A 14,823-nucleotide genomic window follows, 5' to 3' on the forward strand; every position below is an offset into this window, starting at 1 on the left:
ACTCAGAAATGTAATAAACAATGTTGAGGATGGTAACAGACTTCAGGAGGACATAGACAGACTGGTGAAATGGGCAGATGAAATTTAATGCAGAGAATTGTGAATTGATACATTTTGGTAGGAAGAATGAGGAGAGGCAATTTAAACGAAATGGCACAATTTTAAAGGGAGTGCAGGAATCGAGAGACCTGGGGGTGTAGTTACACAAATCTTGGAATGTGGCAGGACAAGTTGAGAAGGCAGTTAAAAAAGCAAATGGGGCCCTTTGCTTTATTAATTGAGGCATTGAATACAAAAGCAAGGAATTGATACAAAACCTTTATAAAACACTGGTGAGGCCTCAGCTGGAGTATTGTGTTTAATTCTGGGCACGTAACATGAAGAAGGATGTCAAGGCCTTAGAGAGGGTGCAGAGGAGATTTATTAGAATTGTACCAGGGATGAGGGACTTCAGTTTTGTGGAGAGACTGATTAAAGTTCCATCTGAACTGCCCCATCAAACACTCCCAGGACAGGTACAGCACGGGTTATATGCAGAATGAAGCTCCCTCCACACTGTCAAATCAAACAATCCCAGGGCAGGTACAACACGAGTTGGTTTCCTGGACACTCTGCTGGTGTCTCTCTGTCTCTCTGCACTCAGTTACACCGCTCTCTACCTCCCTCTGCTGGTGTCTCTCTGTATCTCTGTACCCAGTTGCACCGCTCTCTACCTCCCTCTGCTGGTGTCTCTCTGTATCTCTGTACTCAGTTACACCGCTCTCTACCTCCCTCTGCTGGTGTCTCTCTGTATCTCTGTACTCAGTTACACCGCTCTCTACCTCCCTCTGCTGGTGTCTCTCTGTATCTCTGTACTCAGTTACACCGCTCTCTACCTCCCTCTGCTGGTGTCTCTCTGTATCTCTGTACTCAGTTACACCGCTCTCTACCTCCCTCTGCTGTTGTGTCTCTGTATCTCTGTACTCAGTTACACCGCTCTCTACCTCCCTCTGCTGGTGTCTCTCTGTATCTCTGTACTCAGTTACACCGCTCTCTACCTCCCTCTGCTGGTGTCTCTCTGGATCTCTGTACGCAGTTACACCGCTCTCTACCTCCCTCTGCTGGTGTCTCTCTGTATCTCTGTACTCAGTTACACCGCTCTCTACCTCCCTCTGCTGGTGTCTCTCTGTATCTCTGTACTCAGTTACACCGCTCTCTACCTCCCTCTGCTGGTGTCTCTCTGCATCTCTGTACTCAGTTACACCGCTCTCTACCTCCCTCTGCTGGTGTGTCTCTGTATCTCTGTACTCAGTTACACCGCTCTCTACCTCCCTCTGCTGGTGTCGCTCTGTATCTCTGTACTCAGTTACACCGCTCTCTACCTCCCTCTGCTGGTGTCTCTCTGTATCTCTGTACTCAGTTACACGGCTCTCTACCTCCCTCTGCTGGTGTCTCTCTGTATCTCTGTACTCAGTTACACCGCTCTCTACCTCCCTCTGCTGGTGTCTCTCTGTACCTCTGTACTCAGTTACACCGCTCTCTACCTCCCTCTGCTGGTGTCTCTCTGTATCTCTGTACTCAGTGACACCGCTCTCTACCTCCCTCTGCTGGTGTCTCTCTGTATCTCTGTACTCAGTTACACCGCTCTCTACCTCCCTCTGCTGGTGTCTCTCTGTATCTCTGTACTCAGTTACACCGCTCAGTCTGTCCCCGCAGCTCCTTCGGGAGTTTAATGATTTTGAAATTAAGTCTTTTTCCTCTGTGACTTGTGAAGTTTTGATCAGTGAAATGTTTGAGAAAGAGATGGAATGAGAGCTTTAAGTGTGGGACAGAAGTTGTTTAACGGAGAAGGCACACGATGCCTTAAATTGAGCAGTGGTTTCCCTCGTGCAGCGGTTATCATGTTGACATCACTCATGAAAGGTCTCTGATTCAATCCCGGGCGGGACCATTATTTGGGAAATTGCTCCGCGTGAATCTCCAGGATGAGTTTCTTCTCCTGTGAAAAGCGGGCGATAATTGGCTTTTCCTGTTAAATTTGGCAACCGCTGCACCACATTCCTTTCAGGGAGAAGGGATGATGGAAGAAAGTGCCCACGAACCTGATTAAATGAGGCCAAACACAAGATAATATTAAGATATCATCAGCTGAACATTAACATAACCTGAGCTCCGAGATCTGATCGGGTCCCATTCCCCCAGAGTGAGGAATGAGCGGGAGGGGAAATTCCACCCGGTTTATATTTTTGTCCAAGGTGATGTCACAAAGTCCAATTTACAGTGGAGTCGCAATAGTTGAGTTTGGAGAGCGTGAGATTGAAGATCGAAAGGTCTCTGGGTTTGATTCTGTGTTCGGTGATTTTTGTTGCTCTGTTCTCGTTCTTTGAGTCGATTCTCGCATTTATTTCACTGAAATTTTAACCGGCACAGAAAGGTTAGGGAAGAAATAGACAGGCATCAAGAATGGGAAATATTGACAGTGTCTTTATTGAGTTTTTATTTCTCTTTTCTCTTCTGCCTTTTTCTCTGGAATTTCTCTCTCTCGGTGCCGGGAGACCATTTGATTTGAGGCATTTGTCCTGAACTGATGTCTTTTCCACATCTCGGGGCGGTCAGACCCGCTCTGTCTGTTACTACTTGTGACCATTGACGGGAACAGGCCGCGAGTGAAACGTTTATTAGCAAACCGACAGAGAGATAACACAACGGGAATCAAACCCATTGGGCATAATTTTATCGAGGAGGGGGGTCACGGGGGTCATGAGGTCATGGGTGGGTCAGTCATCGGGGGCATCGGCGAGTCAGTCATCGGTGGTCAAGGGTCATCGCGGGGGTCGGAGATCATGGGGTTCGTAGCTCGTGCAGGGGTGTCGGTGATTTGGAGGGGGTCGGCCGATCGCCTGTGTGGGATCACGGCCGGTTGGCTTGTTGGGCCAGGGGGAAGCACTCCTGCTCCTCCGGGCCCACAAGCTGTGCGATAAAGGCATTTACCTGCTGTTTCGGGCCTTCTCGCCTCCTCTCATGTGGTGTGAAGGAGAAGGCCCAGGAATCCCGGCCCCCAAGAGTTTAAAATAAAAAAGCTGGAAAAATGGAAGCCCACATGCTAGCTACATAAACACTCACACACAGACATATACAGACCAATAACCTGAAAGTAACACAGGACTACTTGACAAACAGTGGAAGCAGCATGCTGTAGACAGAGCTAAACGATCCCACAAACAACGGATCAGATCAAAGCTCTGCAGTCCTGCCACACCCATTTGTGAATGATGGTGGATAATTAAACAACTAATGGGAAGAGGCTCAATGAAAATTCCCATCCTCAATGATGGTAAAGCCCAGCATGTGAGTGCAAAGTTTTAGAAACCGTCTTCAGCCAGAAGTGCCGAGTGGATGATCCATCTCGGCCTCCTCCCGAAATCCCCACCATCACAGAAACCAGTCGAACATCGAGGTGAAGAGTGAAGCTGAGAGCAGATTTTAAAACCGCTGGAATATCAGTGAAATTAAATCGGGGAAAGTGGGAAACTCCGAGTCAGTTTTACACTGTATATTCCGCATCGAATATTAGAGATAAATGAGAGAAAAAGCTTGAAAAGGCGGCAAGAGTTTAATCTCCAGTCGGGGAATTGAACCCCGGTCTCCCGCGTGACAGGCGGGGATACTCACCACTATACTAACGAGGAACTGCTGCATTGACTGTGCACTCATCCCAGATGGTGTTAGACATGCTTCACGTATCAGTGCATTTCTTTTAACTATTTATTTGATGACAGTTTGTTTCATTTTCCACGGGCCACTCTTGAAAGAACCATTTACATTTCCATCTCTTTGTTAGACAACGACAACTGACTCTGTCTTTCTCTCTTATCGTGGTGAGTTGCCCCACCTTAGTCCGGGGTTTAATACCCCGACTGGGAGGTAGCAGTTTTCAGACGCTAACTTTTAATTTTATGTCTTCGCCGACCTTCTTCCTAAACAAAAAGTACAGAGCAAAAAAACAGGTGATTGTCACTTTCAGAATATTATTGTACGGAGACTATTTGAGGACTGGATGCAGAGCAATTGTGATGTTTACTAACTGGTGGGTCAGGTGACAGATTCGAAATTCATTCATTTCCCCCGCGCAGGTTCAAATCTGACAGACTTCAGATCCCGTCATTCATCAACCTGTTTCATCTCTGCGTTTCAAAATTCAACAAGTTTCTTGTAGAATTAATAATTCTTAAGTGAATTAAAATTCCACAGCATTGAGTACCTCGAGTTTTATGCTCATTTTAATTGATCTGCAAGATTTCACGAAATCTACGACAGAAATGGAACAAAAATCAGCCAAATTATCCATATTCTGACTCTCAGTATTTCTGAGTCAATCCATGTGTATGTGTGTCTGTGTCTGTCTGTCTGTCTGTGTATGTGCCTCATATTTTCTATATTTTCCTGAGAAGATCTGTCTCACTCTCTCCCGCGTTACCCACATCATGATCCAACATGAGATGGAAAAGTGGTCGGTAATTCTTCTTTCAACAGTGGTCCGTGGAAAGTTAAACAAACTGTCATCAAATGAACAGTTCAAACAGATTCACTGAAACGTGAAGCATCTGTGGTGAATATACGGCAAATGTCTGCACGCATTCCTCGTTAGTATAGTGGTGAGTATCCCCGCCTGTCACGCGGGAGACCGGGGTTCAATTCCCCGACGAGCAGGTTATTGCTGCTTTCGAAGCTTCACTTTAATTTATCTGCAATATTGGATGTTGAAAATACAATGAAAAACTGACTCGGCCTTTCCCACTTCCACAAATTGATTTCACAGCGATTTTAAAAATCTGCTTTCTGCCTCACGCTTCAGCTCGATGTGAGAACCACAATGATGGGCAAGAAATGAAACGCAGAATCGCGCTGTCACCAGCCCGAAACAGAGAGAGACAGGTCTCGGAACAGGCGCAGACATGAAAGATCTCACATACAGCAATGAAAAGGATGCATGTTTCAGTGAATCTATTTTAACGACTTCTTTGATGACAATTTGATTAACTTTCCACATGCCACTGTTGAAAGAAGACTTACTTTCTATCTCTTTGTTAGTCAAGGTCCAGAGAAAAATTATTTGGGGAGCAGGTTAAAAGTGACAGATAGAAAGAAAGAGAGGGACACTCAGAAACGCATATAACAAGTGAGACAGACATAGTCATATTCACACATACACAAACACACACATTCCGAGCTACATAAACACTCGCACACAGACATATACACACACCAATAACCTGAAAGTAACACAGGACTACTTGACAAACAGTGGAAGCAGCATGCTGTGGACAGAGCTAAACGATCCCACAAACAACGGATCAGATCAAAGCTCTGCAGTCCTGCCACACCCATTTGTGAATGATGGTGGATAATTAAACAACTAATGGGAAGAGGCTCTATGAACATCCCCATCCTCAATGATGGTAAAGCCCAGCGTGTGAGTGCAAAGTTTTAGAAACCGTCTTCAGCCAGAAGTGCCGAGTGGATGATCCATCTCGGCCTCCTCCCGAAATCCCCAACATCACAGAAACCAGTCGAACATCGAGGTGAAGAGTGAAGCTGAGAGCAGATTTTAAAACCGCTGGAATATCAGTGAAATTAAATCGGGGAAAGTGGGAAACTCCGAGTCAGTTTTACACTGTATATTCCGCATCGAATATTAGAGATAAATGAGAGAAAAAGCTTTAAAAGGCGGCAAATGTTTCATCTCCCCGTCGGGGAATTGAACCCCGGTCTCCCGCGTGACAGGCGGGGATACTCACCACTATACTAAGGAGAAACTACTGCATTGACTGTGCACTCATCCCAGATGGTGTTAGACATGCTTCACGTATCAGTGCATTTCTTTTAACTATTTATTTGATGACAGTTTGTTTCATTTTCCACGGGCCACTCTTGAAAGAACCATTTACATTTCCATCTCTTTGTTAGACAACGACAACTGACTCTGTCTTTCTTTCGTTCTTTCTCTCTTATCGTGGTGAGTTGCCCCACCTTAGTCCGGGGTTTAATACCCCGACTGGGAGGTAGCAGTTTTCAGACGCTAACTTTTAATTTTATGTCTTCGCCGAGCTTCTTCCTAAACAAAAACTACAGAGCAAAAAAACAGGTGATTGTCACTTTCAGAATATTATTGTACGGAGACTATTTGAGGACTGGATGCAGAGCAATTGTGATTTTTGCTGACTGGTGATTAAGGTGACAGATTCGAAATTCATTCATTTCCCCCGCGCAGGTTCAAATCTGACAGACTTCAGATCCCGTCATTCATCAACCTGTTTCATCTCTGCGTTTCAAAATTCAGCAAGTTTCTTCTAGAATTAATCATTCTTAAGTGAATTAAAATTCCACAGCATTGAGTACCTCGAGTTTTATGCTCATTTTAATTGATCTGCAAGATTTCACGAAATCTCCGACAGAAATGGAACAAAAATCAGCCAAATTATCCATATTCTGACTCTCAGTATTTCTGAGTCAATCCATGTGTATGTGTGTCTGTGTCTGTCTGTCTGTCTGTGCATGTGCCTCATATTTTCTATATTTTCCTGAGAAGATCTGTCTCACTCTCTCCCGCGTTACCCACATCATGATCCAACATGAGATGGAAAAGTGGTCGGTAATTCTTCTTTCAACAGTGGTCCGTGGAAAGTTAAACAAACTGTCATCAAATGAACAGTTCAAACAGATTCACTGAAACGTGAAGCATCTGTGGTGAATATACGGCAAATGTCTGCACGAATTCCTCGTTAGTATAGTGGTGAGTATCCCCGCCTGTCACGCGGGAGACCGGGGTTCAATTCCCCGACGAGGAGGTTATTGCTGCTTTCGAAGCTTCACTTTAATTTATCTGCAATATTGGATGTTGAAAATACAATGAAAAACTGACTCGGCCTTTCCCACTTCCACAAATTGATTTCACAGCGATTTTAAAAATCTGCTCTCTGCCTCACGCTTCAGCTCGATGTGAGAACCACAATGATGGGCAAGAAATGAAACGCAGAATCGCGCTGTCACCAGCCCGAAACAGAGAGAGACAGGTCTCGGAACAGGCGCAGACATGAAAGATCTCACATACAGCAATGAAAAGGATGCATGTTTCAGTGAATCTATTTTAACGACTTCTTTGATGACAATTTGATTAACTTTCCACATGCCACTGTTGAAAGAAGACTTACTTTCTATCTCTTTGTTAGTCAAGGTTCAGAGAAAAATTATTTGGGGAGCAGGTTAAAAGTGACAGATAGAAAGAAAGAGAGGGACACTCAGAAACGCATATAACAAGTGAGACAGACATAGTCATATTCACACATACACAAACACACACATTCCGAGCTACATAAACACTCGCACACAGACATATACACGTGTACACCAATAACCTGAAAGTAACACAGGACTACTTGACAAACAGTGGAAGCAGCATGCTGTGGACAGAGCTAAACGATCCCACAAACAACGGATCAGATCAAAGCTCTGCAGTCCTGCCACACCCATTTGTGAATGATGGTGGATAATTCAACAACTAATGGGAAGAGGCTCTATGAATATCCCCATCCTCAATGATGGTAAAGCCCAGCGTGTGAGTGCAAAGTTTTAGAAACCGTCTTCAGCCAGAAGTGCCGAGTGGATGATCCATCTCGGCCTCCTCCCGAAATCCCCAACATCACAGAAACCAGTCGAACATCGAGGTGAAGAGTGAAGCTGAGAGCAGATTTTAAAACCGCTGGAATATCAGTGAAATTAAATCGGGGAAAGTGGGAAACTCCGAGTCAGTTTTACACTGTATATTCCGCATCGAATATTAGAGATAAATGAGAGAAAAAGCTTTAAAAGGCGGCAAATGTTTAATCTCCCCGTCGGGGAATTGAACCCCGGTCTCCCGCGTGACAGGCGGGGATACTCACCACTATACTAACGAGGAACTGCTGCATTGACTGTGCACTCATCCCAGATGGTGTTAGACATGCTTCACGTATCAGTGCATTTCTTTTAACTATTTATTTGATGACAGTTTGTTTCATTTTCCGCGGGCCACTCTTGAAAGAACCATTTCCATTTCCATCTCTTTGTTAGACAACGACAACTGACTCTGTCTTTCTTTCGTTCTTTCTCTCTTATCGTGGTGAGTTGCCCCACCTTAGTCCGGGGTTTAATACCCCGACTGGGAGGTAGCAGTTTTCAGACGCTAACTTTTAATTTTATGTCTTCGCCGAGCTTCTTCCTAAACAAAAACTACAGAGCAAAAAAACAGGTGATTGTCACTTTCAGAATATTATTGTACGGAGACTATTTGAGGACTGGATGCAGAGCAATTGTGATTTTTGCTGACTGGTGATTAAGGTGACAGATTCGAAATTCATTCATTTCCCCCGCGCAGGTTCAAATCTGACAGACTTCAGATCCCGTCATTCATCAACCTGTTTCATCTCTGCGTTTCAAAATTCAGCAAGTTTCTTCTAGAATTAATAATTCTTAAGTGAATTAAAATTCCACAGCATTGAGTACCTCGAGTTTTATGCTCATTTTAATTGATCTGCAAGATTTCACGAAATCAACGACAGAAATGGAACAAAAATCAGCCAAATTATCCATATTCTGACTCTCAGTATTTCTGAGTCAATCCATGTGTATGTGTGTCTGTGTCTGTCTGTCTGTCTGTGTATGTGCCTCATATTTTCTATATTTTCCTGAGAAGATCTGTCTCACTCTCTCCCGCGTTACCCACATCATGATCCAACATGAGATGGAAAAGTGGTCGGTAATTCTTCTTTCAACAGTGGTCCGTGGAAAGTTAAACAAACTGTCATCAAATGAACAGTTCAAACAGATTCACTGAAACGTGAAGCATCTGTGGTGAATATACGGCAAATGTCGGCACGAATTCCTCGTTAGTATAGTGGTGAGTATCCCCGCCTGTCACGCGGGAGACCGGGGTTCAATTCCCCGACGAGGAGGTTATTGCTGCTTTCGAAGCTTCACTTTAATTTATCTGCAATATTGGATGTTGAAAATACAATGAAAAACTGACTCGGCCTTTCCCACTTCCACAAATTGATTTCACAGCGATTTTAAAAATCTGCTCTCTGCCTCACGCTTCAGCTCGATGTGAGAACCACAATGATGGGCAAGAAATGAAACGCAGAATCGCGCTGTCACCAGCCCGAAACAGAGAGAGACAGGTCTCGGAACAGGCGCAGACATGAAAGATCTCACATACAGCAATGAAAAGGATGCATGTTTCAGTGAATCTATTTTAACGACTTCTTTGATGACAATTTGATTAACTTTCCACATGCCACTGTTGAAAGAAGACTTACTTTCTATCTCTTTGTTAGTCAAGGTTCAGAGAAAAATTATTTGGGGAGCAGGTTAAAAGTGACAGATAGAAAGAAAGAGAGGGACACTCAGAAACGCATATAACAAGTGAGACAGACATAGTCATATTCACACATACACAAACACACACATTCCGAGCTACATAAACACTCGCACACAGACATATACACACACCAATAACCTGAAAGTAACACAGGACTACTTGACAAACAGTGGAAGCAGCATGCTGTGGACAGAGCTAAACGATCCCACAAACAACGGATCAGATCAAAGCTCTGCAGTCCTGCCACACCCATTTGTGAATGATGGTGGATAATTCAACAACTAATGGGAAGAGGCTCTATGAACATCCCCATCCTCAATGATGGTAAAGCCCAGCGTGTGAGTGCAAAGTTTTAGAAACCGTCTTCAGCCAGAAGTGCCGAGTGGATGATCCATCTCGGCCTCCTCCCGAAATCCCCAACATCACAGAAACCAGTCGAACATCGAGGTGAAGAGTGAAGCTGAGAGCAGATTTTAAATCCGCTGGAATATCAGTGAAATTAAATCGGGGAAAGTGGGAAACTCCGAGTCAGTTTTACACTGTATATTCCGCATCGAATATTAGAGATAAATGAGAGAAAAAGCTTTAAAAGGCGGCAAATGTTTAATCTCCCCGTCGGGGAATTGAACCCCGGTCTCCCGCGTGACAGGCGGGGATACTCACCACAACACTAACGAGGAACTGCTTCATTGACTGTGCACTCATCCCAGATGGTGTTAGACATGCTTCACGTATCAGTGCATTTCTTTTAACTATTTATTTGATGACAGTTTGTTTCATTTTCCGCGGGCCACTCTTGAAAGAACCATTTACATTTCCATCTCTTTGTTAGACAACGACAACTGACTCTGTCTTTCTTTCGTTCTTTCTCTCTTATCGTGGTGAGTTGCCCCACCTTAGTCCGGGGTTTAATACCCCGACTGGGAGGTAGCAGTTTTCAGACGCTAACTTTTAATTTTATGTCTTCGCCGAGCTTCTTCCTAAACAAAAACTACAGAGCAAAAAAACAGGTGATTGTCACTTTCAGAATATTATTGTACGGAGACTATTTGAGGACTGGATGCAGAGCAATTGTGATTTTTGCTGACTGGTGATTAAGGTGACAGATTCGAAATTCATTCATTTCCCCCGCGCAGGTTCAAATCTGACAGACTTCAGATCCCGTCATTCATCAACCTGTTTCATCTCTGCGTTTCAAAATTCAGCAAGTTTCTTCTAGAATTAATAATTCTTAAGTGAATTAAAATTCCACAGCATTGAGTACCTCGAGTTTTATGCTCATTTTAATTGATCTGCAAGATTTCACGAAATCAACGACAGAAATGGAACAAAAATCAGCCAAATTATCCATATTCTGACTCTCAGTATTTCTGAGTCAATCCATGTGTATGTGTGTCTGTGTCTGTCTGTCTGTCTGTGTATGTGCCTCATATTTTCTATATTTTCCTGAGAAGATCTGTCTCACTCTCTCCCGCGTTACCCACATCATGATCCAACATGAGATGGAAAAGTGGTCGGTAATTCTTCTTTCAACAGTGGTCCGTGGAAAGTTAAACAAACTGTCATCAAATGAACAGTTCAAACAGATTCACTGAAACGTGAAGCATCTGTGGTGAATATACGGCAAATGTCGGCACGAATTCCTCGTTAGTATAGTGGTGAGTATCCCCGCCTGTCACGCGGGAGACCGGGGTTCAATTCCCCGACGAGGAGGTTATTGCTGCTTTCGAAGCTTCACTTTAATTTATCTGCAATATTGGATGTTGAAAATACAATGAAAAACTGACTCGGCCTTTCCCACTTCCACAAATTGATTTCACAGCGATTTTAAAAATCTGCTCTCTGCCTCACGCTTCAGCTCGATGTGAGAACCACAATGATGGGCAAGAAATGAAACGCAGAATCGCGCTGTCACCAGCCCGAAACAGAGAGAGACAGGTCTCGGAACAGGCGCAGACATGAAAGATCTCACATACAGCAATGAAAAGGATGCATGTTTCAGTGAATCTATTTTAACGACTTCTTTGATGACAATTTGATTAACTTTCCACATGCCACTGTTGAAAGAAGACTTACTTTCTATCTCTTTGTTAGTCAAGGTTCAGAGAAAAATTATTTGGGGAGCAGGTTAAAAGTGACAGATAGAAAGAAAGAGAGGGACACTCAGAAACGCATATAACAAGTGAGACAGACATAGTCATATTCACACATACACAAACACACACATTCCGAGCTACATAAACACTCGCACACAGACATATACACACACCAATAACCTGAAAGTAACACAGGACTACTTGACAAACAGTGGAAGCAGCATGCTGTGGACAGAGCTAAACGATCCCACAAACAACGGATCAGATCAAAGCTCTGCAGTCCTGCCACACCCATTTGTGAATGATGGTGGATAATTCAACAACTAATGGGAAGAGGCTCTATGAACATCCCCATCCTCAATGATGGTAAAGCCCAGCGTGTGAGTGCAAAGTTTTAGAAACCGTCTTCAGCCAGAAGTGCCGAGTGGATGATCCATCTCGGCCTCCTCCCGAAATCCCCACCATCACAGAAACCAGTCGAACATCGAGGTGAAGAGTGAAGCTGAGAGCAGATTTTAAAACCGCTGGAATATCAGTGAAATTAAATCGGGGAAAGTGGGAAACTCCGAGTCAGTTTTACACTGTATATTCCGCATCGAATATTAGAGATAAATGAGAGAAAAAGCTTTAAAAGGCGGCAAATGTTTAATCTCCCCGTCGGGGAATTGAACCCCGGTCTCCCGCGTGACAGGCGGGGATACTCACCACTATACTAACGAGGAACTGCTGCATTGACTGTGCACTCATCCCAGATGGTGTTAGACATGCTTCACGTATCAGTGCATTTCTTTTAACTATTTATTTGATGACAGCTTGTTTCATTTTCCGCGGGCCACTCTTGAAAGAACCATTTCCATTTCCATCTCTTTGTTAGACAACGACAACTGACTCTGTCTTTCTTTCGTTCTTTCTCTCTTATCGTGGTGAGTTGCCCCACCTTAGTCCGGGGTTTAATACCCCGACTGGGAGGTAGCAGTTTTCAGACGCTAACTTTTAATTTTATGTCTTCGCCGAGCTTCTTCCTAAACAAAAAGTACAGAGCAAAAAAACAGGTGATTGTCACTTTCAGAATATTATTGTACGGAGACTATTTGAGGACTGGATGCAGAGCAATTGTGATTTTTACTAACTGGTGGGTTCGGTGACAGATTCGAAATTCATTCATTTCCCCCGCGCAGGTTCAAATCTGACAGACTTCAGATCCCGTCATTCATCAACCTGTTTCATCTCTGCGTTTCAAAATTCAACAAGTTTCTTGTAGAATTAATAATTCTTAAGTGAATTAAAATTCCACAGCATTGAGTACCTCGAGTTTTATGCTCATTTTAATTGATCTGCAAGATTTCACGAAATCTACGACAGAAATGGAACAAAAATCAGCCAAATTATCCATATTCTGACTCTCAGTATTTCTGAGTCAATCCATGTGTATGTGTGTCTGTGTCTGTCTGTCTGTCTGTGTATGTGCCTCATATTTTCTATATTTTCCTGAGAAGATCTGTCTCACTCTCTCACGCGTTACCCACATCATGATCCAACATGAGATGGAAAAGTGGTCGGTAATTCTTCTTTCAACAGTGGTCCGTGGAAAGTTAAACAAACTGTCATCAAATGAACAGTTCAAACAGATTCACTGAAACGTGAAGCATCTGTGGCGAATATACGGCAAATGTCTGCACGAATTCCTCGTTAGTATAGTGGTGAGTATCCCCGCCTGTCACGCGGGAGACCGGGGTTCAATTCCCCGACGAGGAGGTTATTGCTGCTTTCGAAGCTTCACTTTCATTTATCTGCAATATTGGATGTTGAAAATACAATGAAAAACTGACTCGGCCTTTCCCACTTCCACAAATTGATTTCACAGCGATTTTAAAAATCTGCTCTCTGCCTCACGCTTCAGCTCGATGTGAGAACCACAATGATGGGCAAGAAATGAAACGCAGAATCGCGCTGTCACCAGCCCGAAACAGAGAGAGACAGGTCTCGGAACAGGCGCAGACATGAAAGATCTCACATACAGCAATGAAAAGGATGCATGTTTCAGTGAATCTATTTTAACGACTTCTTTGATGACAATTTGATTAACTTTCCACATGCCACTGTTGAAAGAAGACTTACTTTCTATCTCTTTGTTAGTCAAGGTCCAGAGAAAAATTATTTGGGGAGCAGGTTAAAAGTGACAGATAGAAAGAAAGAGAGGGACACTCAGAAACGCATATAACAAGTGAGACAGACATAGTCATATTCACACATACACAAACACACACATTCCGAGCTACATAAACACTCGCACACAGACATATACACACACCAATAACCTGAAAGTAACACAGGACTACTTGACAAACAGTGGAAGCAGCATGCTGTGGACAGAGCTAAACGATCCCACAAACAACGGATCAGATCAAAGCTCTGCAGTCCTGCCACACCCATTTGTGAATGATGGTGGATAATTCAACAACTAATGGGAAGAGGCTCTATGAACATCCCCATCCTCAATGATGGTAAAGCCCAGCGTGTGAGTGCAAAGTTTTAGAAACCGTCTTCAGCCAGAAGTGCCGAGTGGATGATCCATCTCGGCCTCCTCCCGAAATCCCCACCATCACAGAAACCAGTCGAACATCGAGGTGAAGAGTGAAGCTGAGAGCAGATTTTAAAACCGCTGGAATATCAGTGAAATTAAATCGGGGAAAGTGGGAAACTCCGAGTCAGTTTTACACTGTATATTCCGCATCGAATATTAGAGATAAATGAGAGAAAAAGCTTTAAAAGGCGGCAAATGTTTAATCTCCCCGTCGGGGAATTGAACCCCGGTCTCCCGCGTGACAGGCGGGGATACTCACCACTATACTAACGAGGAACTGCTGCATTGACTGTGCACTCATCCCAGATGGTGTTAGACATGCTTCACGTATCAGTGCATTTCTTTTAACTATTTATTTGATGACAGTTTGTTTCATTTTCCGCGGGCCACTCTTGAAAGAACCATTTCCATTTCCATCTCTTTGTTAGACAACGACAACTGACTCTGTCTTTCTTTCGTTCTTTCTCTCTTATCGTGGTGAGTTGCCCCACCTTAGTCCGGGGTTTAATACCCCGACTGGGAGGTAGCAGTTTTCAGACGCTAACTTTTAATTTTATGTCTTCGCCGAGCTTCTTCCTAAACAAAAAGTACAGAGCAAAAAAACAGGTGATTGTCACTTTCAGAATATTATTGTACGGAGACTATTTGAGGACTGGATGCAGAGCAATTGTGATTTTTACTAACTGGTGGGTTAGGTGACAGATTCGAAATTCATTCATTTCCCCCGCGCAGGTTCAAATCTGACAGAC

At 43.7% G+C, this 14,823-nt stretch overlaps 7 non-coding genes across 7 annotated transcripts; 4 read left to right on the forward strand and 3 right to left on the reverse strand.

The window, feature by feature from the left end:
- The first annotated feature begins 6,755 nt into the window (after positions 1-6,755).
- trnad-guc (transfer RNA aspartic acid (anticodon GUC)) lies at positions 6,756-6,827 on the forward strand. Its single transcript has one exon. It is a non-coding gene; the product is annotated as a tRNA-Asp (tRNA).
- A 1,037-nt stretch (positions 6,828-7,864) lies between these two features.
- Positions 7,865-7,936, reverse strand: trnad-guc (transfer RNA aspartic acid (anticodon GUC)). The gene has a single exon. It is a non-coding gene; the product is annotated as a tRNA-Asp (tRNA).
- A 961-nt stretch (positions 7,937-8,897) lies between these two features.
- trnad-guc (transfer RNA aspartic acid (anticodon GUC)) lies at positions 8,898-8,969 on the forward strand. Its single transcript has one exon. It is a non-coding gene; the product is annotated as a tRNA-Asp (tRNA).
- A 2,066-nt stretch (positions 8,970-11,035) lies between these two features.
- trnad-guc (transfer RNA aspartic acid (anticodon GUC)) lies at positions 11,036-11,107 on the forward strand. Its single transcript has one exon. It is a non-coding gene; the product is annotated as a tRNA-Asp (tRNA).
- A 1,033-nt stretch (positions 11,108-12,140) lies between these two features.
- Positions 12,141-12,212, reverse strand: trnad-guc (transfer RNA aspartic acid (anticodon GUC)). Its single transcript has one exon. It is a non-coding gene; the product is annotated as a tRNA-Asp (tRNA).
- A 961-nt stretch (positions 12,213-13,173) lies between these two features.
- trnad-guc (transfer RNA aspartic acid (anticodon GUC)) lies at positions 13,174-13,245 on the forward strand. The gene has a single exon. It is a non-coding gene; the product is annotated as a tRNA-Asp (tRNA).
- Positions 13,246-14,278: 1,033 nt separating this feature from the next.
- trnad-guc (transfer RNA aspartic acid (anticodon GUC)) lies at positions 14,279-14,350 on the reverse strand. Its single transcript has one exon. It is a non-coding gene; the product is annotated as a tRNA-Asp (tRNA).
- Positions 14,351-14,823: the final 473 nt, after the last annotated feature.

This window comes from Heptranchias perlo, chromosome 35 (genome assembly GCF_035084215.1).
Source record: "Heptranchias perlo isolate sHepPer1 chromosome 35, sHepPer1.hap1, whole genome shotgun sequence".
Taxonomy (NCBI): domain Eukaryota; kingdom Metazoa; phylum Chordata; class Chondrichthyes; order Hexanchiformes; family Hexanchidae; genus Heptranchias; species Heptranchias perlo.